Raw genomic sequence first — 26,712 nt, 5'->3', positions numbered from 1 at the left:
TCGCCAGAAAGTATAGAAGGCTTTGTAAAGGAACACCACGGTGTGTTGGTGGGACGTTTTCTTTTCGATCACAATGGAATTGAGCTTTTTTTTCAGAGTGGATGGTGAATCCAGAAGGCAGGGGTTGAGAAAACATAAGCTGTTAAGTGGAGAAAAAGCCAATTTGTTTGATAATATATATTACCTAGTTTCTTATATTCGCCTGTACTATTGATGTAAGCAAAGTTGGTTGAAAGTACAGTTCCCATTTATGTCACTTTACTGAGTGGTAAAATGTTGCCCATGCCGTAGGGTTGTATGCAGTCTTTAAAATCTGGAAGAGAAAAAGCCTATTCCTGCTACGTGAAATGCCAAAGAAAAGCGGTTTGAGTGACAGAAATTCCTTGGGAGTCTTGCCACTAAGCTTGAGTGTGTTAGCCAAGCATTTGCTGCCATATTTGAAAAAGGTTGGAGATGCTGGGGATTGAACCCAGGACCTCATACATGCGAAGCATGTGCTCTACCACTGAGCTACATCCCCAAAAGTCTGTGAGCAGAGTAGAGTAGAGCAGAGCGCACACAAGTACTGATTTGACACTGCGACTTCAGGAACAAGATAATTGTTCGAAAAAAGATGCGACAGTAGGAAGCGTATTCCTTGCACATGAATGCAAGCCATGGAGATGCCGGGGATTGAACCCGGGGCCTCACACATGCAAAGCGTGCGCTCTACCACTGAGCTACATCCCCAATTAAGGAGTGAGCTTAGGTTTCCTGGACTTCATTCCTCAACGCACAGACCAAAGGAGCCGAAGTGTGGAGTAAATTCTAGAGCAATAGTAATCAGTGTAGATGTGAATCCAGCTCTGAGTTACGGTCAAAGACTTGCGATTAAGCTCAGCACAATGTTTCCGTGGGTCTTTCTGCCTGTTTTCTCACATTGCTCCTCACTCTTCCTCCTCCTTCCCATCGCCAGAAAGTATAGAAGGCTTTGTAAAGGAACACCACGGTGTGTTGGTGGGACGTTTTCTTTTCGATCACAATGGAATTGAGCTTTTTTTTCAGAGTGGATGGTGAATCCAGAAGGCAGGGGTTGAGAAAACATAAGCTGTTAAGTGGAGAAAAAGCCAATTTGTTTGATAATATATATTACCTAGTTTCTTATATTCGCCTGTACTATTGATGTAAGCAAAGTTGGTTGAAAGTACAGTTCCCATTTATGTCACTTTACTGAGTGGTAAAATGTTGCCCATGCCGTAGGGTTGTATGCAGTCTTTAAAATCTGGAAGAGAAAAAGCCTATTCCTGCTACGTGAAATGCCAAAGAAAAGCGGTTTGAGTGACAGAAATTCCTTGGGAGTCTTGCCACTAAGCTTGAGTGTGTTAGCCAAGCATTTGCTGCCATATTTGAAAAAGGTTGGAGATGCTGGGGATTGAACCCAGGACCTCATACATGCGAAGCATGCGCTCTACCACTGAGCTACATCCCCAAAAGTCTGTGAGCAGAGTAGAGTAGAGCAGAGCGCACACAAGTACTGATTTGACACTGCGACTTCAGGAACAAGATAATTGTTCGAAAAAAGATGCGACAGTAGGAAGCGTATTCCTTGCACATGAATGCAAGCCATGGAGATGCCGGGGATTGAACCCGGGGCCTCACACATGCAAAGCGTGCGCTCTACCACTGAGCTACATCCCCAATTTAGGAGTGAGCTTAGGTTTCCTGGACTTCATTCCTCAACACACAGACCAAAGTAGCCGAAGTGTGAAGTAAATTCTAGAGCAATAGTAATCAGTGTAGATGTGAATCCAGCTCTGAGTTACGGTCAAAGACTTGCGATTAAGCTCAGCACAATGTTTCCGTGGGTCTTTCTGCCTGTTTTCTCACATTGCTCCTCACTCTTCCTCCTCCTTCCCATCGCCAGAAAGTATAGAAGGCTTTGTAAAGGAACACCACGGTGTGTTGGTGGGACGTTTTCTTTTCGATCACAATGGAATTGAGCTTTTTTTTCAGAGTGGATGGTGAATCCAGAAGGCAGGGGTTGAGAAAACATAAGCTGTTAAGTGGAGAAAAAGCCAATTTGTTTGATAATATATATTACCTAGTTTCTTATATTCGCCTGTACTATTGATGTAAGCAAAGTTGGTTGAAAGTACAGTTCCCATTTATGTCACTTTACTGAGTGGTAAAATGTTGCCCATGCCGTAGGGTTGTATGCAGTCTTTAAAATCTGGAAGAGAAAAAGCCTATTCCTGCTACGTGAAATGCCAAAGAAAAGCGGTTTGAGTGACAGAAATTCCTTGGGAGTCTTGCCACTAAGCTTGAGTGTGTTAGCCAAGCATTTGCTGCCATATTTGAAAAAGGTTGGAGATGCTGGGGATTGAACCCAGGACCTCATACATGCGAAGCATGCGCTCTACCACTGAGCTACATCCCCAAAAGTCTGTGAGCAGAGTAGAGTAGAGCAGAGCGCACACAAGTACTGATTTGACACTGCGACTTCAGGAACAAGATAATTGTTCGAAAAAAGATGCGACAGTAGGAAGCGTATTCCTTGCACATGAATGCAAGCCATGGAGATGCCGGGGATTGAACCCGGGACCTCACACATGCAAAGCGTGCGCTCTACCACTGAGCTACATCCCCAATTTAGGAGTGAGCTTAGGTTTCCTGGACTTCATTCCTCAACGCACAGACCAAAGGAGCCGAAGTGTGGAGTAAATTCTAGAGCAATAGTAATCAGTGTAGATGTGAATCCAGCTCTGAGTTACGGTCAAAGACTTGCGATTAAGCTCAGCACAATGTTTCCGTGGGTCTTTCTGCCTGTTTTCTCACATTGCTCCTCACTCTTCCTCCTCCTTCCCATCGCCAGAAAGTATAGAAGGCTTTGTAAAGGAACACCACGGTGTGTTGGTGGGACGTTTTCTTTTCGATCACAATGGAATTGAGCTTTTTTTTCAGAGTGGATGGTGAATCCAGAAGGCAGGGGTTGAGAAAACATAAGCTGTTAAGTGGAGAAAAAGCCAATTTGTTTGATAATATATATTACCTAGTTTCTTATATTCGCCTGTACTATTGATGTAAGCAAAGTTGGTTGAAAGTACAGTTCCCATTTATGTCACTTTACTGAGTGGTAAAATGTTGCCCATGCCGTAGGGTTGTATGCAGTCTTTAAAATCTGGAAGAGAAAAAGCCTATTCCTGCTACGTGAAATGCCAAAGAAAAGCGGTTTGAGTGACAGAAATTCCTTGGGAGTCTTGCCACTAAGCTTGAGTGTGTTAGCCAGGCATTTGCTGCCATATTTGAAAAAGGTTGGAGATGCTGGGTATTGAACCCAGGACCTCATACATGCGAAGCATGTGCTCTACCACTGAGCTACATCCCCAAAAGTCTGTGAGCAGAGTAGAGTAGAGCAGAGCGCACACAAGTACTGATTTGACACTGCGACTTCAGGAACAAGATAATTGTTCGAAAAAAGATGCGACAGTAGGAAGCGTATTCCTTGCACATGAATGCAAGCCATGGAGATGCCGGGGATTGAACCCGGGGCCTCACACATGCAAAGCGTGCGCTCTACCACTGAGCTACATCCCCAATTTAGGAGTGAGCTTAGGTTTCCTGGACTTCATTCCTCAACGCACAGACCAAAGGAGCCGAAGTGTGGAGTAAATTCTAGAGCAATAGTAATCAGTGTAGATGTGAATCCAGCTCTGAGTTACGGTCAAAGACTTGCGATTAAGCTCAGCACAATGTTTCCGTGGGTCTTTCTGCCTGTTTTCTCACATTGCTCCTCACTCTTCCTCCTCCTTCCCATCGCCAGAAAGTATAGAAGGCTTTGTAAAGGAACACCACGGTGTGTTGGTGGGACGTTTTCTTTTCGATCACAATGGAATTGAGCTTTTTTTTCAGAGTGGATGGTGAATCCAGAAGGCAGGGGTTGAGAAAACATAAGCTGTTAAGTGGAGAAAAAGCCAATTTGTTTGATAATATATATTACCTAGTTTCTTATATTCGCCTGTACTATTGATGTAAGCAAAGTTGGTTGAAAGTACAGTTCCCATTTATGTCACTTTACTGAGTGGTAAAATGTTGCCCATGCCGTAGGGTTGTATGCAGTCTTTAAAATCTGGAAGAGAAAAAGCCTATTCCTGCTACGTGAAATGCCAAAGAAAAGCGGTTTGAGTGACAGAAATTCCTTGGGAGTCTTGCCACTAAGCTTGAGTGTGTTAGCCAAGCATTTGCTGCCATATTTGAAAAAGGTTGGAGATGCTGGGGATTGAACCCAGGCCCTCATACATGCGAAGCATGCGCTCTACCACTGAGCTACATCCCCAAAAGTCTGTGAGCAGAGTAGAGTAGAGAAGAGCAGAGCGCACACAAGTACTGATTTGACACTGCGACTTCAGGAACAAGATAATTGTTCGAAAAAAGATGCGACAGTAGGAAGCGTATTCCTTGCACATGAATGCAAGCCATGAAGATGCCGGGGATTGAACGCGGGGCCTCACACATGCAAAGCGTGCGCTCTACCACTGAGCTACATCCCCAATTTAGGAGTGAGCTTAGGTTTCCTGGACTTCATTCCTCAACGCACAGACCAAAGGAGCCGAAGTGTGGAGTAAATTCTAGAGCAATAGTAATCAGTGTAGATGTGAATCCAGCTCTGAGTTACGGTCAAAGACTTGCGATTAAGCTCAGCACAATGTTTCCGTGGGTCTTTCTGCCTGTTTTCTCACATTGCTCCTCACTCTTCCTCCTCCTTCCCATCGCCAGAAAGTATAGAAGGCTTTGTAAAGGAACACCACGGTGTGTTGGTGGGACGTTTTCTTTTCGATCACAATGGAATTGAGCTTTTTTTTCAGAGTGGATGGTGAATCCAGAAGGCAGGGGTTGAGAAAACATAAGCTGTTAAGTGGAGAAAAAGCCAATTTGTTTGATAATATATATTACCTAGTTTCTTATATTCGCCTGTACTATTGATGTAAGCAAAGTTGGTTGAAAGTACAGTTCCCATTTATGTCACTTTACTGAGTGGTAAAATGTTGCCCATGCCGTAGGGTTGTATGCAGTCTTTAAAATCTGGAAGAGAAAAAGCCTATTCCTGCTACGTGAAATGCCAAAGAAAAGCGGTTTGAGTGACAGAAATTCCTTGGGAGTCTTGCCACTAAGCTTGAGTGTGTTAGCCAAGCATTTGCTGCCATATTTGAAAGAGGTTGGAGATGCTGGGGATTGAACCCAGGACCTCATACATGCGAAGCATGTGCTCTACCACTGAGCTACATCCCCAAAAGTCTGTGAGCAGAGTAGAGTAGAGTAGAGCAGAGCGCACACAAGTACTGATTTGACACTGCGACTTCAGGAACAAGATAATTGTTCGAAAAAAGATGCGACAGTAGGAAGCGTATTCCTTGCACATGAATGCAAGCCATGGAGATGCCGGGGATTGAACCCGGGACCTCACACATGCAAAGCGTGCGCTCTACCACTGAGCTACATCCCCAATTTAGGAGTGAGTTTAGGTTTCCTGGACTTCATTCCTCAACGCACAGACCAAAGGAGCCGAAGTGTGGAGTAAATTCTAGAGCAATAGTAATCAGTGTAGATGTGAATCCAGCTCTGAGTTACGGTCAAAGACTTGCGATTAAGCTCAGCACAATGTTTCCGTGGGTCTTTCTGCCTGTTTTCTCACATTGCTCCTCACTCTTCCTCCTCCTTCCCATCGCCAGAAAGTATAGAAGGCTTTGTAAAGGAACACCACGGTGTGTTGGTGGGACGTTTTCTTTTCGATCACAATGGAATTGAGCTTTTTTTTCAGAGTGGATGGTGAATCCAGAAGGCAGGGGTTGAGAAAACATAAGCTGTTAAGTGGAGAAAAAGCCAATTTGTTTGATAATATATATTACCTAGTTTCTTATATTCGCCTGTACTATTGATGTAAGCAAAGTTGGTTGAAAGTACAGTTCCCATTTATGTCACTTTACTGAGTGGTAAAATGTTGCCCATGCCGTAGGGTTGTATGCAGTCTTTAAAATCTGGAAGAGAAAAAGCCTATTCCTGCTACGTGAAATGCCAAAGAAAAGCGGTTTGAGTGACAGAAATTCCTTGGGAGTCTTGCCACTAAGCTTGAGTGTGTTAGCCAAGCATTTGCTGCCATATTTGAAAAAGGTTGGAGATGCTGGGGATTGAACCCAGGACCTCATACATGCGAAGCATGTGCTCTACCACTGAGCTACATCCCCAAAAGTCTGTGAGCAGAGTAGAGTAGAGCAGAGCGCACACAAGTACTGATTTGACACTGCGACTTCAGGAACAAGATAATTGTTCGAAAAAAGATGCGACAGTAGGAAGCGTATTCCTTGCACATGAATGCAAGCCATGTAGATGCCGGGGATTGAACCCGGGGCCTCACACATGCAAAGCGTGCGCTCTACCACTGAGCTACATCCCCAATTAAGGAGTGAGCTTAGGTTTCCTGGACTTCATTCCTCAACGCACAGACCAAAGGAGCCGAAGTGTGGAGTAAATTCTAGAGCAATAGTAATCAGTGTAGATGTGAATCCAGCTCTGAGTTACGGTCAAAGACTTGCGATTAAGCTCAGCACAATGTTTCCGTGGGTCTTTCTGCCTGTTTTCTCACATTGCTCCTCACTCTTCCTCCTCCTTCCCATCGCCAGAAAGTATAGAAGGCTTTGTAAAGGAACACCACGGTGCGTTGGTGGGACGTTTTCTTTTCGATCACAATGGAATTGAGCTTTTTTTTCAGAGTGGATGGTGAATCCAGAAGGCAGGGGTTGAGAAAACATAAGCTGTTAAGTGGAGAAAAAGCCAATTTGTTTGATAATATATATTACCTAGTTTCTTATATTCGCCTGTACTATTGATGTAAGCAAAGTTGGTTGAAAGTACAGTTCCCATTTATGTCACTTTACTGAGTGGTAAAATGTTGCCCATGCCGTAGGGTTGTATGCAGTCTTTAAAATCTGGAAGAGAAAAAGCCTATTCCTGCTACGTGAAATGCCAAAGAAAAGCGGTTTGAGTGACAGAAATTCCTTGGGAGTCTTGCCACTAAGCTTGAGTGTGTTAGCCAAGCATTTGCTGCCATATTTGAAAAAGGTTGGAGATGCTGGGGATTGAACCCAGGACCTCATACATGCGAAGCATGTGCTCTACCACTGAGCTACATCCCCAAAAGTCTGTGAGCAGAGTAGAGTAGAGCAGAGCGCACACAAGTACTGATTTGACACTGCGACTTCAGGAACAAGATAATTGTTCGAAAAAAGATGCGACAGTAGGAAGCGTATTCCTTGCACATGAATGCAAGCCATGGAGATGCCGGGGATTGAACCCGGGGCCTCACACATGCAAAGCGTGCGCTCTACCACCGAGCTACATCCCCAATTTAGGAGTGAGCTTAGGTTTCCTGGACTTCATTCCTCAACGCACAGACCAAAGGAGCCGAAGTGTGGAGTAAATTCTAGAGCAATAGTAATCAGTGTAGATGTGAATCCAGCTCTGAGTTACGGTCAAAGACTTGCGATTAAGCTCAGCACAATGTTTCCGTGGGTCTTTCTGCCTGTTTTCTCACATTGCTCCTCACTCTTCCTCCTCCTTCCCATCGCCAGAAAGTATAGAAGGCTTTGTAAAGGAACACCACGGTGTGTTGGTGGGACATTTTCTTTTCGATCACAATGGAATTGAGCTTTTTTTTCAGAGTGGATGGTGAATCCAGAAGGCAGGGGTTGAGAAAACATAAGCTGTTAAGTGGAGAAAAAGCCAATTTGTTTGATAATATATATTACCTAGTTTCTTATATTCGCCTGTACTATTGATGTAAGCAAAGTTGGTTGAAAGTACAGTTCCCATTTATGTCACTTTACTGAGTGGTAAAATGTTGCCCATGCCGTAGGGTTGTATGCAGTCTTTAAAATCTGGAAGAGAAAAAGCCTATTCCTGCTACGTGAAATGCCAAAGAAAAGCGGTTTGAGTGACAGAAATTCCTTGGGAGTCTTGCCACTAAGCTTGAGTGTGTTAGCCAAGCATTTGCTGCCATATTTGAAAAAGGTTGGAGATGCTGGGGATTGAACCCAGGACCTCATACATGCGAAGCATGCGCTCTACCACTGAGCTACATCCCCAAAAGTCTGTGAGCAGAGTAGAGTAGAGCAGAGCGCACACAAGTACTGATTTGACACTGCGACTTCAGGAACAAGATAATTGTTCGAAAAAAGATGCGACAGTAGGAAGCGTATTCCTTGCACATGAATGCAAGCCATGGAGAGGCCGGGGATTGAGCCCGGGGCCTCACACATGCAAAGCGTGCGCTCTACCACTGAGCTACATCCCCAATTTAGGAGTGAGCTTAGGTTTCCTGGACTTCATTCCTCAACGCACAGACCAAAGGAGCCGAAGTGTGGAGTAAATTCTAGAGCAATAGTAATCAGTGTAGATGTGAATCCAGCTCTGAGTTACGGTCAAAGACTTGCGATTAAGCTCAGCACAATGTTTCCGTGGGTCTTTCTGCCTGTTTTCTCACATTGCTCCTCACTCTTCCTCCTCCTTCCCATCGCCAGAAAGTATAGAAGGCTTTGTAAAGGAACACCACAGTGTGTTGGTGGGACGTTTTCTTTTCGATCACAATGGAATTGAGCTTTTTTTTCAGAGTGGATGGTGAATCCAGAAGGCAGGGGTTGAGAAAACATAAGCTGTTAAGTGGAGAAAAAGCCAATTTGTTTGATAATATATATTACCTAGTTTCTTATATTCGCCTGTACTATTGATGTAAGCAAAGTTGGTTGAAAGTACAGTTCCCATTTATGTCACTTTACTGAGTGGTAAAATGTTGCCCATGCCGTAGGGTTGTATGCAGTCTTTAAAATCTGGAAGAGAAAAAGCCTATTCCTGCTACGTGAAATGCCAAAGAAAAGCGGTTTGAGTGACAGAAATTCCTTGGGAGTCTTGCCACTAAGCTTGAGTGTGTTAGCCAAGCATTTGCTGCCATATTTGAAAAAGGTTGGAGATGCTGGGGATTGAACCCAGGACCTCATACATGCGAAGCATGCGCTCTACCACTGAGCTACATCCCCAAAAGTCTGTGAGCAGAGTAGAGTAGAGCAGAGCGCACACAAGTACTGATTTGACACTGCGACTTCAGGAACAAGATAATTGTTCGAAAAAAGATGCGACAGTAGGAAGCGTATTCCTTGCACATGAATGCAAGCCATGGAGATGCCGGGGATTGAACCCGGGGCCTCACACATGCAAAGCGTGCGCTCTACCACTGAGCTACATCCCCAATTTAGGAGTGAGCTTAGGTTTCCTGGACTTCATTCCTCAACACACAGACCAAAGGAGCCGAAGTGTGAAGTAAATTCTAGAGCAATAGTAATCAGTGTAGATGTGAATCCAGCTCTGAGTTACGGTCAAAGACTTGCGATTAAGCTCAGCACAATGTTTCCGTGGGTCTTTCTGCCTGTTTTCTCACATTGCTCCTCACTCTTCCTCCTCCTTCCCATCGCCAGAAAGTATAGAAGGCTTTGTAAAGGAACACCACGGTGTGTTGGTGGGACGTTTTCTTTTCGATCACAATGGAATTGAGCTTTTTTTTCAGAGTGGATGGTGAATCCAGAAGGCAGGGGTTGAGAAAACATAAGCTGTTAAGTGGAGAAAAAGCCAATTTGTTTGATAATATATATTACCTAGTTTCTTATATTCGCCTGTACTATTGATGTAAGCAAAGTTGGTTGAAAGTACAGTTCCCATTTATGTCACTTTACTGAGTGGTAAAATGTTGCCCATGCCGTAGGGTTGTATGCAGTCTTTAAAATCTGGAAGAGAAAAAGCCTATTCCTGCTACGTGAAATGCCAAAGAAAAGCGGTTTGAGTGACAGAAATTCCTTGGGAGTCTTGCCACTAAGCTTGAGTGTGTTAGCCAGGCATTTGCTGCCATATTTGAAAAAGGTTGGAGATGCTGGGGATTGAACCCAGGACCTCATACATGCGAAGCATGTGCTCTACCACTGAGCTACATCCCCAAAAGTCTGTGAGCAGAGTAGAGTAGAGCAGAGCGCACACAAGTACTGATTTGACACTGCGACTTCAGGAACAAGATAATTGTTCGAAAAAAGATGCGACAGTAGGAAGCGTATTCCTTGCACATGAATGCAAGCCATGGAGATGCCGGGGATTGAACCCGGGGCCTCACACATGCAAAGCGTGCGCTCTACCACAGAGCTACATCCCCAATTTAGGAGTGAGCTTAGGTTTCCTGGACTTCATTCCTCAACGCACAGACCAAAGGAGCCGAAGTGTGGAGTAAATTCTAGAGCAATAGTAATCAGTGTAGATGTGAATCCAGCTCTGAGTTACGGTCAAAGACTTGCGATTAAGCTCAGCACAATGTTTCCGTGGGTCTTTCTGCCTGTTTTCTCACATTGCTCCTCACTCTTCCTCCTCCTTCCCATCGCCAGAAAGTATAGAAGGCTTTGTAAAGGAACACCACGGTGTGTTGGTGGGACGTTTTCTTTTCGATCACAATGGAATTGAGCTTTTTTTTCAGAGTGGATGGTGAATCCAGAAGGCAGGGGTTGAGAAAACATAAGCTGTTAAGTGGAGAAAAAGCCAATCTGTTTGATAATATATATTACCTAGTTTCTTATATTCGCCTGTACTATTGATGTAAGCAAAGTTGGTTGAAAGTACAGTTCCCATTTATGTCACTTTACTGAGTGGTAAAATGTTGCCCATGCCGTAGGGTTGTATGCAGTCTTTAAAATCTGGAAGAGAAAAAGCCTATTCCTGCTACGTGAAATGCCAAAGAAAAGCGGTTTGAGTGACAGAAATTCCTTGGGAGTCTTGCCACTAAGCTTGAGTGTGTTAGCCAGGCATTTGCTGCCATATTTGAAAAAGGTTGGAGATGCTGGGGATCGAACCCAGGACCTCATACATGCGAAGCATGTGCTCTACCACTGAGCTACATCCCCAAAAGTCTGTGAGCAGAGTAGAGTAGAGCAGAGCGCACACAAGTACTGATTTGACACTGCGACTTCAGGAACAAGATAATTGTTCGAAAAAAGATGCGACAGTAGGAAGCGTATTCCTTGCACATGAATGCAAGCCATGGAGATGCCGGGGATTGAACCCGGGGCCTCACACATGCACAGCGTGCGCTCTACCACTGAGCTACATCCCCAATTTAGGAGTGAGCTTAGGTTTCCTGGACTTCATTCCTCAACGCACAGACCAAAGGAGCCGAAGTGTGGAGTAAATTCTAGAGCAATAGTAATCAGTGTAGATGTGAATCCAGCTCTGAGTTACGGTCAAAGACTTGCGATTAAGCTCAGCACAATGTTTCCGTGGGTCTTTCTGCCTGTTTTCTCACATTGCTCCTCACTCTTCCTCCTCCTTCCCATCGCCAGAAAGTATAGAAGGCTTTGTAAAGGAACACCACGGTGTGTTGGTGGGACGTTTTCTTTTCGATCACAATGGAATTGAGCTTTTTTTTCAGAGTGGATGGTGAATCCAGAAGGCAGGGGTTGAGAAAACATAAGCTGTTAAGTGGAGAAAAAGCCAATTTGTTTGATAATATATATTACCTAGTTTCTTATATTCGCCTGTACTATTGATGTAAGCAAAGTTGGTTGAAAGTACAGTTCCCATTTATGTCACTTTACTGAGTGGTAAAATGTTGCCCATGCCGTAGGGTTGTATGCAGTCTTTAAAATCTGGAAGAGAAAAAGCCTATTCCTGCTACGTGAAATGCCAAAGAAAAGCGGTTTGAGTGACAGAAATTCCTTGGGAGTCTTGCCACTAAGCTTGAGTGTGTTAGCCAAGCATTTGCTGCCATATTTGAAAAAGGTTGGAGATGCTGGGGATTGAACCCAGGCCCTCATACATGCGAAGCATGCGCTCTACCACTGAGCTACATCCCCAAAAGTCTGTGAGCAGAGTAGAGTAGAGAAGAGCAGAGCGCACACAAGTACTGATTTGACACTGCGACTTCAGGAACAAGATAATTGTTCGAAAAAAGATGCGACAGTAGGAAGCGTATTCCTTGCACATGAATGCAAGCCATGAAGATGCCGAGGATTGAACGCGGGGCCTCACACATGCAAAGCGTGCGCTCTACCACTGAGCTACATCCCCAATTTAGGAGTGAGCTTAGGTTTCCTGGACTTCATTCCTCAACGCACAGACCAAAGGAGCCGAAGTGTGGAGTAAATTCTAGAGCAATAGTAATCAGTGTAGATGTGAATCCAGCTCTGAGTTACGGTCAAAGACTTGCGATTAAGCTCAGCACAATGTTTCCGTGGGTCTTTCTGCCTGTTTTCTCACATTGCTCCTCACTCTTCCTCCTCCTTCCCATCGCCAGAAAGTATAAAAGGCTTTGTAAAGGAACACCACGGTGTGTTGGTGGGACGTTTTCTTTTCGATCACAATGGAATTGAGCTTTTTTTTCAGAGTGGATGGTGAATCCAGAAGGCAGGGGTTGAGAAAACATAAGCTGTTAAGTGGAGAAAAAGCCAATTTGTTTGATAATATATATTACCTAGTTTCTTATATTCGCCTGTACTATTGATGTAAGCAAAGTTGGTTGAAAGTACAGTTCCCATTTATGTCACTTTACTGAGTGGTAAAATGTTGCCCATGCCGTAGGGTTGTATGCAGTCTTTAAAATCTGGAAGAGAAAAAGCCTATTCCTGCTACGTGAAATGCCAAAGAAAAGCGGTTTGAGTGACAGAAATTCCTTGGGAGTCTTGCCACTAAGCTTGAGTGTGTTAGCCAACCATTTGCTGCCATATTTGAAAAAGGATGGAGATGCTGGGGATTGAACCCAGGACCTCATACATGCGAAGCATGCGCTCTACCACTGAGCTACATCCCCAAAAGTCTGTGAGCAGAGTAGAGTAGAGCAGAGCGCACACAAGTACTGATTTGACACTGCGACTTCAGGAACAAGATAATTGTTCGAAAAAAGATGCGACAGTAGGAAGCGTATTCCTTGCACATGAATGCAAGCCATGGAGATGCCGGGGATTGAACCCGGGGCCTCACACATGCAAAGCGTGCGCTCTACCACTGAGCTACATCCCCAATTTAGGAGTGAGCTTAGGTTTCCTGGACTTCATTCCTCAACGCACAGACCAAAGGAGCCGAAGTGTGGAGTAAATTCTAGAGCAATAGTAATCAGTGTAGATGTGAATCCAGCTCTGAGTTACGGTCAAAGACTTGCGATTAAGCTCAGCACAATGTTTCCGTGGGTCTTTCTGCCTGTTTTCTCACATTGCTCCTCACTCTTCCTCCTCCTTCCCATCGCCAGAAAGTATAGAAGGCTTTGTAAAGGAACACCACGGTGTGTTGGTGGGACGTTTTCTTTTCGATCACAATGGAATTGAGCTTTTTTTTCAGAGTGGATGGTGAATCCAGAAGGCAGGGGTTGAGAAAACATAAGCTGTTAAGTGGAGAAAAAGCCAATTTGTTTGATAATATATATTACCTAGTTTCTTATATTCGCCTGTACTATTGATGTAAGCAAAGTTGGTTGAAAGTACAGTTCCCATTTATGTCACTTTACTGAGTGGTAAAATGTTGCCCATGCCGTAGGGTTGTATGCAGTCTTTAAAATCTGGAAGAGAAAAAGCCTATTCCTGCTACGTGAAATGCCAAAGAAAAGCGGTTTGAGTGACAGAAATTCCTTGGGAGTCTTGCCACTAAGCTTGAGTGTGTTAGCCAGGCATTTGCTGCCATATTTGAAAAAGGTTGGAGATGCTGGGTATTGAACCCAGGACCTCATACATGCGAAGCATGTGCTCTACCACTGAGCTACATCCCCAAAAGTCTGTGAGCAGAGTAGAGTAGAGCAGAGCGCACACAAGTACTGATTTGACACTGCGACTTCAGGAACAAGATAATTGTTCGAAAAAAGATGCGACAGTAGGAAGCGTATTCCTTGCACATGAATGCAAGCCATGGAGATGCCGGGGATTGAACCCGGGGCCTCACACATGCAAAGCGTGCGCTCTACCACTGAGCTACATCCCCAATTTAGGAGTGAGCTTAGGTTTCCTGGACTTCATTCCTCAACGCACAGACCAAAGGAGCCGAAGTGTGGAGTAAATTCTAGAGCAATAGTAATCAGTGTAGATGTGAATCCAGCTCTGAGTTACGGTCAAAGACTTGCGATTAAGCTCAGCACAATGTTTCCGTGGGTCTTTCTGCCTGTTTTCTCACATTGCTCCTCACTCTTCCTCCTCCTTCCCATCGCCAGAAAGTATAGAAGGCTTTGTAAAGGAACACCACGGTGTGTTGGTGGGACGTTTTCTTTTCGATCACAATGGAATTGAGCTTTTTTTTCAGAGTGGATGGTGAATCCAGAAGGCAGGGGTTGAGAAAACATAAGCTGTTAAGTGGAGAAAAAGCCAATTTGTTTGATAATATATATTACCTAGTTTCTTATATTCGCCTGTACTATTGATGTAAGCAAAGTTGGTTGAAAGTACAGTTCCCATTTATGTCACTTTACTGAGTGGTAAAATGTTGCCCATGCCGTAGGGTTGTATGCAGTCTTTAAAATCTGGAAGAGAAAAAGCCTATTCCTGCTACGTGAAATGCCAAAGAAAAGCGGTTTGAGTGACAGAAATTCCTTGGGAGTCTTGCCACTAAGCTTGAGTGTGTTAGCCAAGCATTTGCTGCCATATTTGAAAAAGGTTGGAGATGCTGGGGATTGAACCCAGGCCCTCATACATGCGAAGCATGCGCTCTACCACTGAGCTACATCCCCAAAAGTCTGTGAGCAGAGTAGAGTAGAGAAGAGCAGAGCGCACACAAGTACTGATTTGACACTGCGACTTCAGGAACAAGATAATTGTTCGAAAAAAGATGCGACAGTAGGAAGCGTATTCCTTGCACATGAATGCAAGCCATGGAGATGCCGGGGATTGAACCTGGGACCTCACACATGCAAAGCGTGCGCTCTACCACTGAGCTACATCCCCAATTTAGGAGTGAGTTTAGGTTTCCTGGACTTCATTCCTCAACGCACAGACCAAAGGAGCCGAAGTGTGGAGTAAATTCTAGAGCAATAGTAATCAGTGTAGATGTGAATCCAGCTCTGAGTTACGGTCAAAGACTTGCGATTAAGCTCAGCACAATGTTTCCGTGGGTCTTTCTGCCTGTTTTCTCACATTGCTCCTCACTCTTCCTCCTCCTTCCCATCGCCAGAAAGTATAGAAGGCTTTGTAAAGGAACACCACGGTGTGTTGGTGGGACGTTTTCTTTTCGATCACAATGGAATTGAGCTTTTTTTTCAGAGTGGATGGTGAATCCAGAAGGCAGGGGTTGAGAAAACATAAGCTGTTAAGTGGAGAAAAAGCCAATTTGTTTGATAATATATATTACCTAGTTTCTTATATTCGCCTGTACTATTGATGTAAGCAAAGTTGGTTGAAAGTACAGTTCCCATTTATGTCACTTTACTGAGTGGTAAAATGTTGCCCATGCCGTAGGGTTGTATGCAGTCTTTAAAATCTGGAAGAGAAAAAGCCTATTCCTGCTACGTGAAATGCCAAAGAAAAGCGGTTTGAGTGACAGAAATTCCTTGGGAGTCTTGCCACTAAGCTTGAGTGTGTTAGCCAAGCATTTGCTGCCATATTTGAAAAAGGTTGGAGATGCTGGGGATTGAACCCAGGACCTCATACATGCGAAGCATGTGCTCTACCACTGAGCTACATCCCCAAAAGTCTGTGAGCAGAGTAGAGTAGAGCAGAGCGCACACAAGTACTGATTTGACACTGCGACTTCAGGAACAAGATAATTGTTCGAAAAAAGATGCGACAGTAGGAAGCGTATTCCTTGCACATGAATGCAAGCCATGTAGATGCCGGGGATTGAACCCGGGGCCTCACACATGCAAAGCGTGCGCTCTACCACTGAGCTACATCCCCAATTAAGGAGTGAGCTTAGGTTTCCTGGACTTCATTCCTCAACGCACAGACCAAAGGAGCCGAAGTGTGGAGTAAATTCTAGAGCAATAGTAATCAGTGTAGATGTGAATCCAGCTCTGAGTTACGGTCAAAGACTTGCGATTAAGCTCAGCACAATGTTTCCGTGGGTCTTTCTGCCTGTTTTCTCACATTGCTCCTCACTCTTCCTCCTCCTTCCCATCGCCAGAAAGTATAGAAGGCTTTGTAAAGGAACACCACGGTGCGTTGGTGGGACGTTTTCTTTTCGATCACAATGGAATTGAGCTTTTTTTTCAGAGTGGATGGTGAATCCAGAAGGCAGGGGTTGAGAAAACATAAGCTGTTAAGTGGAGAAAAAGCCAATTTGTTTGATAATATATATTACCTAGTTTCTTATATTCGCCTGTACTATTGATGTAAGCAAAGTTGGTTGAAAGTACAGTTCCCATTTATGTCACTTTACTGAGTGGTAAAATGTTGCCCATGCCGTAGGGTTGTATGCAGTCTTTAAAATCTGGAAGAGAAAAAGCCTATTCCTGCTACGTGAAATGCCAAAGAAAAGCGGTTTGAGTGACAGAAATTCCTTGGGAGTCTTGCCACTAAGCTTGAGTGTGTTAGCCAAGCATTTGCTGCCATATTTGAAAAAGGTTGGAGATGCTGGGGATTGAACCCAGGACCTCATACATGCGAAGCATGTGCTCTACCACTGAGCTACATCCCCAAAAAGTCTGTGAGCAGAGTAGAGTAGAGCAGAGCGCACACAAGTACTGATTTGACACTGCGACTTCAGGAACAAGATAATTGTTCGAAAAAAGATGCGACAGTAGGAAGCGTATTCCTTGCACATGAATGCCAGCCATGGAGATGCCGGGGATTGAACCCGGGGCCTCACACATGCAAAGCGTGCGCTCTACCACTGAGCTACATCCCCAATTTAGGAGTGAGCTTAGGTTTCCTGGACTTCATTCCTCAACGCACAGACCAAAGGAGCCGAAGTGTGGAGTAAATTCTAGAGCAATAGTAATCAGTGTAGATGTGAATCCAGCTCTGAGTTACGGTCAAAGACTTGCGATTAAGCTCAGCACAATGTTTCCGTGGGTCTTTCTGCCTGTTTTCTCACATTGCTCCTCACTCTTCCTCCTCCTTCCCATCGCCAGAAAGTATAGAAGGCTTTGTAAAGGAACACCACGGTGTGTTGGTGGGACGTTTTCTTTTCGATCACAATGGAATTGAGCTTTTTTTTCAGAGTGGATGGTGAATCCAGAAGGCAGGGGTTGAGAAAACATAAGCTGTTAAGTGGAGAAAAAGCCAATTTGTTTGATAATATATATTACCTAGTTTCTTATATTCGCCTGTACTATTGATGTAAGCAAAGTTGGTTGAAAGTACAGTTCCCATTTATGTCACTTTACTGAGTGGTAAAATGTTGCCCATGCCGTAGGGTTGTATGCAGTCTTTAAAATCTGGAAGAGAAAAAGCCTATTCCTGCTACGTGAAATGCCAAAGAAAAGCGGTTTGAGTGACAGAAATTCCTTGGGAGTCTTGCCACTAAGCTTGAGTGTGTTAGCCAAGCATTTGCTGCCATATTTGAAAAAGGTTGGAGATGCTGGGGATTGAACCCAGGACCTCATACATGCGAAGCATGCGCTCTACCACTGAGCTACATCCCCAAAAGTCTGTGAGCAGAGTAGAGTAGAGCAGAGCGCACACAAGTACTGATTTGACACTGCGACTTCAGGAACAAGATAATTGTTCGAAAAAAGATGCGACAGTAGGAAGCGTATTCCTTGCACATGAATGCAAGCCATGGAGAGGCCGGGGATTGAGCCCGGGGCCTCACACATGCAAAGCGTGCGCTCTACCACTGAGCTACATCCCCAATTTAGGAGTGAGCTTAGGTTTCCTGGACTTCATTCCTCAACGCACAGACCAAAGGAGCCGAAGTGTGGAGTAAATTCTAGAGCAATAGTAATCAGTGTAGATGTGAATCCAGCTCTGAGTTACGGTCAAAGACTTGCGATTAAGCTCAGCACAATGTTTCCGTGGGTCTTTCTGCCTGTTTTCTCACATTGCTCCTCACTCTTCCTCCTCCTTCCCATCGCCAGAAAGTATAGAAGGCTTTGTAAAGGAACACCACGGTGTGTTGGTGGGACGTTTTCTTTTCGATCACAATGGAATTGAGCTTTTTTTTCAGAGTGGATGGTGAATCCAGAAGGCAGGGGTTGAGAAACAGGTCTTTCTGCCTGTTTTCTCACATTGCTCCTCACTCTTCCTCCTCCTTCCCATCGCCAGAAAGTATAGAAGGCTTTGTAAAGGAACACCACGGTGTGTTGGTGGGACGTTTTCTTTTCGATCACAATGGAATTGAGCTTTTTTTTCAGAGTGGATGGTGAATCCAGAAGGCAGGGGTTGAGAAAACATAAGCTGTTAAGTGGAGAAAAAGCCAATTTGTTTGATAATATATATTACCTAGTTTCTTATATTCGCCTGTACTATTGATGTAAGCAAAGTTGGTTGAAAGTACAGTTCCCATTTATGTCACTTTACTGAGTGGTAAAATGTTGCCCATGCCGTAGGGTTGTATGCAGTCTTTAAAATCTGGAAGAGAAAAAGCCTATTCCTGCTACGTGAAATGCCAAAGAAAAGCGGTTTGAGTGACAGAAATTCCTTGGGAGTCTTGCCACTAAGCTTGAGTGTGTTAGCCAAGCATTTGCTGCCATATTTGAAAAAGGTTGGAGATGCTGGGGATTGAACCCAGGCCCTCATACATGCGAAGCATGCGCTCTACCACTGAGCTACATCCCCAAAAGTCTGTGAGCAGAGTAGAGTAGAGAAGAGCAGAGCGCACACAAGTACTGATTTGACACTGCGACTTCAGGAACAAGATAATTGTTCGAAAAAAGATGCGACAGTAGGAAGCGTATTCCTTGCACATGAATGCAAGCCATGAAGATGCCGGGGATTGAACGCGGGGCCTCACACATGCAAAGCGTGCGCTCTACCACTGAGCTACATCCCCAATTTAGGAGTGAGCTTAGGTTTCCTGGACTTCATTCCTCAACGCACAGACCAAAGGAGCCGAAGTGTGGAGTAAATTCTAGAGCAATAGTAATCAGTGTAGATGTGAATCCAGCTCTGAGTTACGGTCAAAGACTTGCGATTAAGCTCAGCACAATGTTTCCGTGGGTCTTTCTGCCTGTTTTCTCACATTGCTCCTCACTCTTCCTCCTCCTTCCCATCGCCAGAAAGTATAGAAGGCTTTGTAAAGGAACACCACGGTGTGTTGGTGGGACGTTTTCTTTTCGATCACAATGGAATTGAGCTTTTTTTTCAGAGTGGATGGTGAATCCAGAAGGCAGGGGTTGAGAAAACATAAGCTGTTAAGTGGAGAAAAAGCCAATTTGTTTGATAATATATATTACCTAGTTTCTTATATTCGCCTGTACTATTGATGTAAGCAAAGTTGGTTGAAAGTACAGTTCCCATTTATGTCACTTTACTGAGTGGTAAAATGTTGCCCATGCCGTAGGGTTGTATGCAGTCTTTAAAATCTGGAAGAGAAAAAGCCTATTCCTGCTACGTGAAATGCCAAAGAAAAGCGGTTTGAGTGACAGAAATTCCTTGGGAGTCTTGCCACTAAGCTTGAGTGTGTTAGCCAAGCATTTGCTGCCATATTTGAAAGAGGTTGGAGATGCTGGGGATTGAACCCAGGACCTCATACATGCGAAGCATGTGCTCTACCACTGAGCTACATCCCCAAAAGTCTGTGAGCAGAGTAGAGTAGAGTAGAGCAGAGCGCACACAAGTACTGATTTGACACTGCGACTTCAGGAACAAGATAATTGTTCGAAAAAAGATGCGACAGTAGGAAGCGTATTCCTTGCACATGAATGCAAGCCATGGAGATGCCGGGGATTGAACCCGGGACCTCACACATGCAAAGCGTGCGCTCTACCACTGAGCTACATCCCCAATTTAGGAGTGAGTTTAGGTTTCCTGGACTTCATTCCTCAACGCACAGACCAAAGGAGCCGAAGTGTGGAGTAAATTCTAGAGCAATAGTAATCAGTGTAGATGTGAATCCAGCTCTGAGTTACGGTCAAAGACTTGCGATTAAGCTCAGCACAATGTTTCCGTGGGTCTTTCTGCCTGTTTTCTCACATTGCTCCTCACTCTTCCTCCTCCTTCCCATCGCCAGAAAGTATAGAAGGCTTTGTAAAGGAACACCACGGTGTGTTGGTGGGACGTTTTCTTTTCGATCACAATGGAATTGAGCTTTTTTTTCAGAGTGGATGGTGAATCCAGAAGGCAGGGGTTGAGAAAACATAAGCTGTTAAGTGGAGAAAAAGCCAATTTGTTTGATAATATATATTACCTAGTTTCTTATATTCGCCTGTACTATTGATGTAAGCAAAGTTGGTTGAAAGTACAGTTCCCATTTATGTCACTTTACTGAGTGGTAAAATGTTGCCCATGCCGTAGGGTTGTATGCAGTCTTTAAAATCTGGAAGAGAAAAAGCCTATTCCTGCTACGTGAAATGCCAAAGAAAAGCGGTTTGAGTGACAGAAATTCCTTGGGAGTCTTGCCACTAAGCTTGAGTGTGTTAGCCAAGCATTTGCTGCCATATTTGAAAAAGGTTGGAGATGCTGGGGATTGAACCCAGGACCTCATACATGCGAAGCATGTGCTCTACCACTGAGCTACATCCCCAAAAGTCTGTGAGCAGAGTAGAGTAGAGCAGAGCGCACACAAGTACTGATTTGACACTGCGACTTCAGGAACAAGATAATTGTTCGAAAAAAGATGCGACAGTAGGAAGCGTATTCCTTGCACATGAATGCAAGCCATGTAGATGCCGGGGATTGAACCCGGGGCCTCACACATGCAAAGCGTGCGCTCTACCACTGAGCTACATCCCCAATTAAGGAGTGAGCTTAGGTTTCCTGGACTTCATTCCTCAACGCACAGACCAAAGGAGCCGAAGTGTGGAGTAAATTCTAGAGCAATAGTAATCAGTGTAGATGTGAATCCAGCTCTGAGTTACGGTCAAAGACTTGCGATTAAGCTCAGCACAATGTTTCCGTGGGTCTTTCTGCCTGTTTTCTCACATTGCTCCTCACTCTTCCTCCTCCTTCCCATCGCCAGAAAGTATAGAAGGCTTTGTAAAGGAACACCACGGTGCGTTGGTGGGACGTTTTCTTTTCGATCACAATGGAATTGAGCTTTTTTTTCAGAGTGGATGGTGAATCCAGAAGGCAGGGGTTGAGAAAACATAAGCTGTTAAGTGGAGAAAAAGCCAATTTGTTTGATAATATATATTACCTAGTTTCTTATATTCGCCTGTACTATTGATGTAAGCAAAGTTGGTTGAAAGTACAGTTCCCATTTATGTCACTTTACTGAGTGGTAAAATGTTGCCCATGCCGTAGGGTTGTATGCAGTCTTTAAAATCTGGAAGAGAAAAAGCCTATTCCTGCTACGTGAAATGCCAAAGAAAAGCGGTTTGAGTGACAGAAATTCCTTGGGAGTCTTGCCACTAAGCTTGAGTGTGTTAGCCAAGCATTTGCTGCCATATTTGAAAAAGGTTGGAGATGCTGGGGATTGAACCCAGGACCTCATACATGCGAAGCATGTGCTCTACCACTGAGCTACATCCCCAAAAGTCTGTGAGCAGAGTAGAGTAGAGCAGAGCGCACACAAGTACTGATTTGACACTGCGACTTCAGGAACAAGATAATTGTTCGAAAAAAGATGCGACAGTAGGAAGCGTATTCCTTGCACATGAATGCAAGCCATGGAGATGCCGGGGATTGAACCCGGGGCCTCACACATGCAAAGCGTGCGCTCTACCACCGAGCTACATCCCCAATTTAGGAGTGAGCTTAGGTTTCCTGGACTTCATTCCTCAACGCACAGACCAAAGGAGCCGAAGTGTGGAGTAAATTCTAGAGCAATAGTAATCAGTGTAGATGTGAATCCAGCTCTGAGTTACGGTCAAAGACTTGCGATTAAGCTCAGCACAATGTTTCCGTGGGTCTTTCTGCCTGTTTTCTCACATTGCTCCTCACTCTTCCTCCTCCTTCCCATCGCCAGAAAGTATAGAAGGCTTTGTAAAGGAACACCACGGTGTGTTGGTGGGACATTTTCTTTTCGATCACAATGGAATTGAGCTTTTTTTTCAGAGTGGATGGTGAATCCAGAAGGCAGGGGTTGAGAAAACATAAGCTGTTAAGTGGAGAAAAAGCCAATTTGTTTGATAATATATATTACCTAGTTTCTTATATTCGCCTGTACTATTGATGTAAGCAAAGTTGGTTGAAAGTACAGTTCCCATTTATGTCACTTTACTGAGTGGTAAAATGTTGCCCATGCCGTAGGGTTGTATGCAGTCTTTAAAATCTGGAAGAGAAAAAGCCTATTCCTGCTACGTGAAATGCCAAAGAAAAGCGGTTTGAGTGACAGAAATTCCTTGGGAGTCTTGCCACTAAGCTTGAGTGTGTTAGCCAAGCATTTGCTGCCATATTTGAAAAAGGTTGGAGATGCTGGGGATTGAACCCAGGACCTCATACATGCGAAGCATGCGCTCTACCACTGAGCTACATCCCCAAAAGTCTGTGAGCAGAGTAGAGTAGAGCAGAGCGCACACAAGTACTGATTTGACACTGCGACTTCAGGAACAAGATAATTGTTCGAAAAAAGATGCGACAGTAGGAAGCGTATTCCTTGCACATGAATGCAAGCCATGGAGAGGCCGGGGATTGAGCCCGGGGCCTCACACATGCAAAGCGTGCGCTCTACCACTGAGCTACATCCCCAATTTAGGAGTGAGCTTAGGTTTCCTGGACTTCATTCCTCAACGCACAGACCAAAGGAGCCGAAGTGTGGAGTAAATTCTAGAGCAATAGTAATCAGTGTAGATGTGAATCCAGCTCTGAGTTACGGTCAAAGACTTGCGATTAAGCTCAGCACAATGTTTCCGTGGGTCTTTCTGCCTGTTTTCTCACATTGCTCCTCACTCTTCCTCCTCCTTCCCATCGCCAGAAAGTATAGAAGGCTTTGTAAAGGAACACCACAGTGTGTTGGTGGGACGTTTTCTTTTCGATCACAATGGAATTGAGCTTTTTTTTCAGAGTGGATGGTGAATCCAGAAGGCAGGGGTTGAGAAAACATAAGCTGTTAAGTGGAGAAAAAGCCAATTTGTTTGATAATATATATTACCTAGTTTCTTATATTCGCCTGTACTATTGATGTAAGCAAAGTTGGTTGAAAGTACAGTTCCCATTTATGTCACTTTACTGAGTGGTAAAATGTTGCCCATGCCGTAGGGTTGTATGCAGTCTTTAAAATCTGGAAGAGAAAAAGCCTATTCCTGCTACGTGAAATGCCAAAGAAAAGCGGTTTGAGTGACAGAAATTCCTTGGGAGTCTTGCCACTAAGCTTGAGTGTGTTAGCCAAGCATTTGCTGCCATATTTGAAAAAGGTTGGAGATGCTGGGGATTGAACCCAGGACCTCATACATGCGAAGCATGCGCTCTACCACTGAGCTACATCCCCAAAAGTCTGTGAGCAGAGTAGAGTAGAGCAGAGCGCACACAAGTACTGATTTGACACTGCGACTTCAGGAACAAGATAATTGTTCGAAAAAAGATGCGACAGTAGGAAGCGTATTCCTTGCACATGAATGCAAGCCATGGAGATGCCAGGGATTGAACCCGGGGCCTCACACATGCAAAGCGTGCGCTCTACCACTGAGCTACATCCCCAATTTAGGAGTGAGCTTAGGTTTCCTGGACTTCATTCCTCAACACACAGACCAAAGGAGCCGAAGTGTGAAGTAAATTCTAGAGCAATAGTAATCAGTGTAGATGTGAATCCAGCTCTGAGTTACGGTCAAAGACTTGCGATTAAGCTCAGCACAATGTTTCCGTGGGTCTTTCTGCCTGTTTTCTCACATTGCTCCTCACTCTTCCTCCTCCTTCCCATCGCCAGAAAGTATAGAAGGCTTTGTAAAGGAACACCACGGTGTGTTGGTGGGACGTTTTCTTTTCGATCACAATGGAATTGAGCTTTTTTTTCAGAGTGGATGGTGAATCCAGAAGGCAGGGGTTGAGAAAACATAAGCTGTTAAGTGGAGAAAAAGCCAATTTGTTTGATAATATATATTACCTAGTTTCTTATATTCGCCTGTACTATTGATGTAAGCAAAGTTGGTTGAAAGTACAGTTCCCATTTATGTCACTTTACTGAGTGGTAAAATGTTGCCCATGCCGTAGGGTTGTATGCAGTCTTTAAAATCTGGAAGAGAAAAAGCCTATTCCTGCTACGTGAAATGCCAAAGAAAAGCGGTTTGAGTGACAGAAATTCCTTGGGAGTCTTGCCACTAAGCTTGAGTGTGTTAGCCAGGCATTTGCTGCCATATTTGAAAAAGGTTGGAGATGCTGGGGATTGAACCCAGGACCTCATACATGCGAAGCATGTGCTCTACCACTGAGCTACATCCCCAAAAGTCTGTGAGCAGAGTAGAGTAGAGCAGAGCGCACACAAGTACTGATTTGACACTGCGACTTCAGGAACAAGATAATTGTTCGAAAAAAGATGCGACAGTAGGAAGCGTATTCCTTGCACATGAATGCAAGCCATGGAGATGCCGGGGATTGAACCCGGGGCCTCACACATGCAAAGCGTGCGCTCTACCACAGAGATACATCCCCAATTTAGGAGTGAGCTTAGGTTTCCTGGACTTCATTCCTCAACGCACAGACCAAAGGAGCCGAAGTGTGGAGTAAATTCTAGAGCAATAGTAATCAGTGTAGATGTGAATCCAGCTCTGAGTTACGGTCAAAGACTTGCGATTAAGCTCAGCACAATGTTTCCGTGGGTCTTTCTGCCTGTTTTCTCACATTGCTCCTCACTCTTCCTCCTCCTTCCCATCGCCAGAAAGTATAGAAGGCTTTGTAAAGGAACACCACGGTGTGTTGGTGGGACGTTTTCTTTTCGATCACAATGGAATTGAGCTTTTTTTTCAGAGTGGATGGTGAATCCAGAAGGCAGGGGTTGAGAAAACATAAGCTGTTAAGTGGAGAAAAAGCCAATCTGTTTGATAATATATATTACCTAGTTTCTTATATTCGCCTGTACTATTGATGTAAGCAAAGTTGGTTGAAAGTACAGTTCCCATTTATGTCACTTTACTGAGTGGTAAAATGTTGCCCATGCCGTAGGGTTGTATGCAGTCTTTAAAATCTGGAAGAGAAAAAGCCTATTCCTGCTACGTGAAATGCCAAAGAAAAGCGGTTTGAGTGACAGAAATTCCTTGGGAGTCTTGCCACTAAGCTTGAGTGTGTTAGCCAGGCATTTGCTGCCATATTTGAAAAAGGTTGGAGATGCTGGGGATCGAACCCAGGACCTCATACATGCGAAGCATGTGCTCTACCACTGAGCTACATCCCCAAAAGTCTGTGAGCAGAGTAGAGTAGAGCAGAGCGCACACAAGTACTGATTTGACACTGCGACTTCAGGAACAAGATAATTGTTCGAAAAAAGATGCGACAGTAGGAAGCGTATTCCTTGCACATGAATGCAAGCCATGGAGATGCCGGGGATTGAACCCGGGGCCTCACACATGCAAAGCGTGCGCTCTACCACTGAGCTACATCCCCAATTTAGGAGTGAGCTTAGGTTTCCTGGACTTCATTCCTCAACGCACAGACCAAAGGAGCCGAAGTGTGGAGTAAATTCTAGAGCAATAGTAATCAGTGTAGATGTGAATCCAGCTCTGAGTTACGGTCAAAGACTTGCGATTAAGCTCAGCACAATGTTTCCGTGGGTCTTTCTGCCTGTTTTCTCACATTGCTCCTCACTCTTCCTCCTCCTTCCCATCGCCAGAAAGTATAGAAGGCTTTGTAAAGGAACACCACGGTGTGTTGGTGGGACGTTTTCTTTTCGATCACAATGGAATTGAGCTTTTTTTTCAGAGTGGATGGTGAATCCAGAAGGCAGGGGTTGAGAAAACATAAGCTGTTAAGTGGAGAAAAAGCCAATTTGTTTGATAATATATATTACCTAGTTTCTTATATTCGCCTGTACTATTGATGTAAGCAAAGTTGGTTGAAAGTACAGTTCCCATTTATGTCACTTTACTGAGTGGTAAAATGTTGCCCATGCCGTAGGGTTGTATGCAGTCTTTAAAATCTGGAAGAGAAAAAGCCTATTCCTGCTACGTGAAATGCCAAAGAAAAGCGGTTTGAGTGACAGAAATTCCTTGGGAGTCTTGCCACTAAGCTTGAGTGTGTTAGCCAAGCATTTGCTGCCATATTTGAAAAAGGTTGGAGATGCTGGGGATTGAACCCAGGCCCTCATACATGCGAAGCATGCGCTCTACCACTGAGCTACATCCCCAAAAGTCTGTGAGCAGAGTAGAGTAGAGAAGAGCAGAGCGCACACAAGTACTGATTTGACACTGCGACTTCAGGAACAAGATAATTGTTCGAAAAAAGATGCGACAGTAGGAAGCGTATTCCTTGCACATGAATGCAAGCCATGAAGATGCCGAGGATTGAACGCGGGGCCTCACACATGCAAAGCGTGCGCTCTACCACTGAGCTACATCCCCAATTTAGGAGTGAGCTTAGGTTTCCTGGACTTCATTCCTCAACGCACAGACCAAAGGAGCCGAAGTGTGGAGTAAATTCTAGAGCAATAGTAATCAGTGTAGATGTGAATCCAGCTCTGAGTTACGGTCAAAGACTTGCGATTAAGCTCAGCACAATGTTTCCG

At 44.4% G+C, this 26,712-nt stretch overlaps 56 non-coding genes across 56 annotated transcripts; all 56 read right to left on the bottom strand.

Annotated features, from left to right (window-relative positions):
* Positions 1–448: 448 nt before the first annotated feature.
* TRNAA-CGC (transfer RNA alanine (anticodon CGC)) lies at positions 449–520 on the bottom strand. Its single transcript has one exon. It is a non-coding gene; the product is annotated as a tRNA-Ala (tRNA).
* Positions 521–657: 137 nt separating this feature from the next.
* Positions 658–729, bottom strand: TRNAA-UGC (transfer RNA alanine (anticodon UGC)). Its single transcript has one exon. It is a non-coding gene; the product is annotated as a tRNA-Ala (tRNA).
* A 667-nt stretch (positions 730–1,396) lies between these two features.
* TRNAA-CGC (transfer RNA alanine (anticodon CGC)) lies at positions 1,397–1,468 on the bottom strand. The gene has a single exon. It is a non-coding gene; the product is annotated as a tRNA-Ala (tRNA).
* A 137-nt stretch (positions 1,469–1,605) lies between these two features.
* Positions 1,606–1,677, bottom strand: TRNAA-UGC (transfer RNA alanine (anticodon UGC)). The gene has a single exon. It is a non-coding gene; the product is annotated as a tRNA-Ala (tRNA).
* A 667-nt stretch (positions 1,678–2,344) lies between these two features.
* On the bottom strand, positions 2,345–2,416 carry TRNAA-CGC (transfer RNA alanine (anticodon CGC)). The gene has a single exon. It is a non-coding gene; the product is annotated as a tRNA-Ala (tRNA).
* A 137-nt stretch (positions 2,417–2,553) lies between these two features.
* TRNAA-UGC (transfer RNA alanine (anticodon UGC)) lies at positions 2,554–2,625 on the bottom strand. The gene has a single exon. It is a non-coding gene; the product is annotated as a tRNA-Ala (tRNA).
* A 667-nt stretch (positions 2,626–3,292) lies between these two features.
* TRNAA-CGC (transfer RNA alanine (anticodon CGC)) lies at positions 3,293–3,364 on the bottom strand. Its single transcript has one exon. It is a non-coding gene; the product is annotated as a tRNA-Ala (tRNA).
* Positions 3,365–3,501: 137 nt separating this feature from the next.
* Positions 3,502–3,573, bottom strand: TRNAA-UGC (transfer RNA alanine (anticodon UGC)). The gene has a single exon. It is a non-coding gene; the product is annotated as a tRNA-Ala (tRNA).
* A 667-nt stretch (positions 3,574–4,240) lies between these two features.
* Positions 4,241–4,312, bottom strand: TRNAA-CGC (transfer RNA alanine (anticodon CGC)). Its single transcript has one exon. It is a non-coding gene; the product is annotated as a tRNA-Ala (tRNA).
* Positions 4,313–4,454: 142 nt separating this feature from the next.
* On the bottom strand, positions 4,455–4,526 carry TRNAA-UGC (transfer RNA alanine (anticodon UGC)). The gene has a single exon. It is a non-coding gene; the product is annotated as a tRNA-Ala (tRNA).
* Positions 4,527–5,193: 667 nt separating this feature from the next.
* Positions 5,194–5,265, bottom strand: TRNAA-CGC (transfer RNA alanine (anticodon CGC)). Its single transcript has one exon. It is a non-coding gene; the product is annotated as a tRNA-Ala (tRNA).
* Positions 5,266–5,407: 142 nt separating this feature from the next.
* Positions 5,408–5,479, bottom strand: TRNAA-UGC (transfer RNA alanine (anticodon UGC)). The gene has a single exon. It is a non-coding gene; the product is annotated as a tRNA-Ala (tRNA).
* A 667-nt stretch (positions 5,480–6,146) lies between these two features.
* On the bottom strand, positions 6,147–6,218 carry TRNAA-CGC (transfer RNA alanine (anticodon CGC)). The gene has a single exon. It is a non-coding gene; the product is annotated as a tRNA-Ala (tRNA).
* Positions 6,219–6,355: 137 nt separating this feature from the next.
* TRNAA-UGC (transfer RNA alanine (anticodon UGC)) lies at positions 6,356–6,427 on the bottom strand. Its single transcript has one exon. It is a non-coding gene; the product is annotated as a tRNA-Ala (tRNA).
* A 667-nt stretch (positions 6,428–7,094) lies between these two features.
* TRNAA-CGC (transfer RNA alanine (anticodon CGC)) lies at positions 7,095–7,166 on the bottom strand. Its single transcript has one exon. It is a non-coding gene; the product is annotated as a tRNA-Ala (tRNA).
* A 137-nt stretch (positions 7,167–7,303) lies between these two features.
* TRNAA-UGC (transfer RNA alanine (anticodon UGC)) lies at positions 7,304–7,375 on the bottom strand. The gene has a single exon. It is a non-coding gene; the product is annotated as a tRNA-Ala (tRNA).
* A 667-nt stretch (positions 7,376–8,042) lies between these two features.
* On the bottom strand, positions 8,043–8,114 carry TRNAA-CGC (transfer RNA alanine (anticodon CGC)). The gene has a single exon. It is a non-coding gene; the product is annotated as a tRNA-Ala (tRNA).
* A 137-nt stretch (positions 8,115–8,251) lies between these two features.
* On the bottom strand, positions 8,252–8,323 carry TRNAA-UGC (transfer RNA alanine (anticodon UGC)). The gene has a single exon. It is a non-coding gene; the product is annotated as a tRNA-Ala (tRNA).
* Positions 8,324–8,990: 667 nt separating this feature from the next.
* TRNAA-CGC (transfer RNA alanine (anticodon CGC)) lies at positions 8,991–9,062 on the bottom strand. The gene has a single exon. It is a non-coding gene; the product is annotated as a tRNA-Ala (tRNA).
* Positions 9,063–9,199: 137 nt separating this feature from the next.
* Positions 9,200–9,271, bottom strand: TRNAA-UGC (transfer RNA alanine (anticodon UGC)). The gene has a single exon. It is a non-coding gene; the product is annotated as a tRNA-Ala (tRNA).
* Positions 9,272–9,938: 667 nt separating this feature from the next.
* TRNAA-CGC (transfer RNA alanine (anticodon CGC)) lies at positions 9,939–10,010 on the bottom strand. The gene has a single exon. It is a non-coding gene; the product is annotated as a tRNA-Ala (tRNA).
* Positions 10,011–10,147: 137 nt separating this feature from the next.
* TRNAA-UGC (transfer RNA alanine (anticodon UGC)) lies at positions 10,148–10,219 on the bottom strand. The gene has a single exon. It is a non-coding gene; the product is annotated as a tRNA-Ala (tRNA).
* A 667-nt stretch (positions 10,220–10,886) lies between these two features.
* TRNAA-CGC (transfer RNA alanine (anticodon CGC)) lies at positions 10,887–10,958 on the bottom strand. Its single transcript has one exon. It is a non-coding gene; the product is annotated as a tRNA-Ala (tRNA).
* A 137-nt stretch (positions 10,959–11,095) lies between these two features.
* Positions 11,096–11,167, bottom strand: TRNAA-UGC (transfer RNA alanine (anticodon UGC)). The gene has a single exon. It is a non-coding gene; the product is annotated as a tRNA-Ala (tRNA).
* Positions 11,168–11,834: 667 nt separating this feature from the next.
* TRNAA-CGC (transfer RNA alanine (anticodon CGC)) lies at positions 11,835–11,906 on the bottom strand. The gene has a single exon. It is a non-coding gene; the product is annotated as a tRNA-Ala (tRNA).
* Positions 11,907–12,048: 142 nt separating this feature from the next.
* On the bottom strand, positions 12,049–12,120 carry TRNAA-UGC (transfer RNA alanine (anticodon UGC)). The gene has a single exon. It is a non-coding gene; the product is annotated as a tRNA-Ala (tRNA).
* A 667-nt stretch (positions 12,121–12,787) lies between these two features.
* Positions 12,788–12,859, bottom strand: TRNAA-CGC (transfer RNA alanine (anticodon CGC)). The gene has a single exon. It is a non-coding gene; the product is annotated as a tRNA-Ala (tRNA).
* A 137-nt stretch (positions 12,860–12,996) lies between these two features.
* TRNAA-UGC (transfer RNA alanine (anticodon UGC)) lies at positions 12,997–13,068 on the bottom strand. Its single transcript has one exon. It is a non-coding gene; the product is annotated as a tRNA-Ala (tRNA).
* Positions 13,069–13,735: 667 nt separating this feature from the next.
* TRNAA-CGC (transfer RNA alanine (anticodon CGC)) lies at positions 13,736–13,807 on the bottom strand. The gene has a single exon. It is a non-coding gene; the product is annotated as a tRNA-Ala (tRNA).
* A 137-nt stretch (positions 13,808–13,944) lies between these two features.
* On the bottom strand, positions 13,945–14,016 carry TRNAA-UGC (transfer RNA alanine (anticodon UGC)). Its single transcript has one exon. It is a non-coding gene; the product is annotated as a tRNA-Ala (tRNA).
* Positions 14,017–14,683: 667 nt separating this feature from the next.
* TRNAA-CGC (transfer RNA alanine (anticodon CGC)) lies at positions 14,684–14,755 on the bottom strand. Its single transcript has one exon. It is a non-coding gene; the product is annotated as a tRNA-Ala (tRNA).
* A 142-nt stretch (positions 14,756–14,897) lies between these two features.
* Positions 14,898–14,969, bottom strand: TRNAA-UGC (transfer RNA alanine (anticodon UGC)). The gene has a single exon. It is a non-coding gene; the product is annotated as a tRNA-Ala (tRNA).
* A 667-nt stretch (positions 14,970–15,636) lies between these two features.
* TRNAA-CGC (transfer RNA alanine (anticodon CGC)) lies at positions 15,637–15,708 on the bottom strand. The gene has a single exon. It is a non-coding gene; the product is annotated as a tRNA-Ala (tRNA).
* Positions 15,709–15,845: 137 nt separating this feature from the next.
* On the bottom strand, positions 15,846–15,917 carry TRNAA-UGC (transfer RNA alanine (anticodon UGC)). The gene has a single exon. It is a non-coding gene; the product is annotated as a tRNA-Ala (tRNA).
* A 667-nt stretch (positions 15,918–16,584) lies between these two features.
* Positions 16,585–16,656, bottom strand: TRNAA-CGC (transfer RNA alanine (anticodon CGC)). The gene has a single exon. It is a non-coding gene; the product is annotated as a tRNA-Ala (tRNA).
* Positions 16,657–16,794: 138 nt separating this feature from the next.
* On the bottom strand, positions 16,795–16,866 carry TRNAA-UGC (transfer RNA alanine (anticodon UGC)). Its single transcript has one exon. It is a non-coding gene; the product is annotated as a tRNA-Ala (tRNA).
* Positions 16,867–17,533: 667 nt separating this feature from the next.
* On the bottom strand, positions 17,534–17,605 carry TRNAA-CGC (transfer RNA alanine (anticodon CGC)). Its single transcript has one exon. It is a non-coding gene; the product is annotated as a tRNA-Ala (tRNA).
* Positions 17,606–17,742: 137 nt separating this feature from the next.
* On the bottom strand, positions 17,743–17,814 carry TRNAA-UGC (transfer RNA alanine (anticodon UGC)). The gene has a single exon. It is a non-coding gene; the product is annotated as a tRNA-Ala (tRNA).
* Positions 17,815–18,668: 854 nt separating this feature from the next.
* Positions 18,669–18,740, bottom strand: TRNAA-CGC (transfer RNA alanine (anticodon CGC)). Its single transcript has one exon. It is a non-coding gene; the product is annotated as a tRNA-Ala (tRNA).
* Positions 18,741–18,882: 142 nt separating this feature from the next.
* Positions 18,883–18,954, bottom strand: TRNAA-UGC (transfer RNA alanine (anticodon UGC)). Its single transcript has one exon. It is a non-coding gene; the product is annotated as a tRNA-Ala (tRNA).
* Positions 18,955–19,621: 667 nt separating this feature from the next.
* Positions 19,622–19,693, bottom strand: TRNAA-CGC (transfer RNA alanine (anticodon CGC)). Its single transcript has one exon. It is a non-coding gene; the product is annotated as a tRNA-Ala (tRNA).
* A 142-nt stretch (positions 19,694–19,835) lies between these two features.
* Positions 19,836–19,907, bottom strand: TRNAA-UGC (transfer RNA alanine (anticodon UGC)). Its single transcript has one exon. It is a non-coding gene; the product is annotated as a tRNA-Ala (tRNA).
* Positions 19,908–20,574: 667 nt separating this feature from the next.
* On the bottom strand, positions 20,575–20,646 carry TRNAA-CGC (transfer RNA alanine (anticodon CGC)). Its single transcript has one exon. It is a non-coding gene; the product is annotated as a tRNA-Ala (tRNA).
* A 137-nt stretch (positions 20,647–20,783) lies between these two features.
* On the bottom strand, positions 20,784–20,855 carry TRNAA-UGC (transfer RNA alanine (anticodon UGC)). Its single transcript has one exon. It is a non-coding gene; the product is annotated as a tRNA-Ala (tRNA).
* A 667-nt stretch (positions 20,856–21,522) lies between these two features.
* On the bottom strand, positions 21,523–21,594 carry TRNAA-CGC (transfer RNA alanine (anticodon CGC)). The gene has a single exon. It is a non-coding gene; the product is annotated as a tRNA-Ala (tRNA).
* A 137-nt stretch (positions 21,595–21,731) lies between these two features.
* Positions 21,732–21,803, bottom strand: TRNAA-UGC (transfer RNA alanine (anticodon UGC)). The gene has a single exon. It is a non-coding gene; the product is annotated as a tRNA-Ala (tRNA).
* A 667-nt stretch (positions 21,804–22,470) lies between these two features.
* On the bottom strand, positions 22,471–22,542 carry TRNAA-CGC (transfer RNA alanine (anticodon CGC)). Its single transcript has one exon. It is a non-coding gene; the product is annotated as a tRNA-Ala (tRNA).
* A 137-nt stretch (positions 22,543–22,679) lies between these two features.
* TRNAA-UGC (transfer RNA alanine (anticodon UGC)) lies at positions 22,680–22,751 on the bottom strand. The gene has a single exon. It is a non-coding gene; the product is annotated as a tRNA-Ala (tRNA).
* Positions 22,752–23,418: 667 nt separating this feature from the next.
* TRNAA-CGC (transfer RNA alanine (anticodon CGC)) lies at positions 23,419–23,490 on the bottom strand. The gene has a single exon. It is a non-coding gene; the product is annotated as a tRNA-Ala (tRNA).
* Positions 23,491–23,627: 137 nt separating this feature from the next.
* TRNAA-UGC (transfer RNA alanine (anticodon UGC)) lies at positions 23,628–23,699 on the bottom strand. Its single transcript has one exon. It is a non-coding gene; the product is annotated as a tRNA-Ala (tRNA).
* A 667-nt stretch (positions 23,700–24,366) lies between these two features.
* On the bottom strand, positions 24,367–24,438 carry TRNAA-CGC (transfer RNA alanine (anticodon CGC)). The gene has a single exon. It is a non-coding gene; the product is annotated as a tRNA-Ala (tRNA).
* A 137-nt stretch (positions 24,439–24,575) lies between these two features.
* Positions 24,576–24,647, bottom strand: TRNAA-UGC (transfer RNA alanine (anticodon UGC)). Its single transcript has one exon. It is a non-coding gene; the product is annotated as a tRNA-Ala (tRNA).
* Positions 24,648–25,314: 667 nt separating this feature from the next.
* On the bottom strand, positions 25,315–25,386 carry TRNAA-CGC (transfer RNA alanine (anticodon CGC)). Its single transcript has one exon. It is a non-coding gene; the product is annotated as a tRNA-Ala (tRNA).
* Positions 25,387–25,523: 137 nt separating this feature from the next.
* TRNAA-UGC (transfer RNA alanine (anticodon UGC)) lies at positions 25,524–25,595 on the bottom strand. The gene has a single exon. It is a non-coding gene; the product is annotated as a tRNA-Ala (tRNA).
* Positions 25,596–26,262: 667 nt separating this feature from the next.
* On the bottom strand, positions 26,263–26,334 carry TRNAA-CGC (transfer RNA alanine (anticodon CGC)). The gene has a single exon. It is a non-coding gene; the product is annotated as a tRNA-Ala (tRNA).
* A 142-nt stretch (positions 26,335–26,476) lies between these two features.
* On the bottom strand, positions 26,477–26,548 carry TRNAA-UGC (transfer RNA alanine (anticodon UGC)). The gene has a single exon. It is a non-coding gene; the product is annotated as a tRNA-Ala (tRNA).
* Positions 26,549–26,712: the final 164 nt, after the last annotated feature.

This window comes from Phyllobates terribilis, unplaced genomic scaffold, assembly GCF_046119375.1.
Source record: "Phyllobates terribilis strain yellow unplaced genomic scaffold, ASM4611937v1 Scaffold_1__5_contigs__length_1240528914, whole genome shotgun sequence".
NCBI lineage: Eukaryota > Metazoa > Chordata > Amphibia > Anura > Dendrobatidae > Phyllobates > Phyllobates terribilis.
The sequence above is the reverse complement of the archived record's forward strand: the minus strand, read 5'-3'. Positions and strand labels throughout refer to the sequence as shown.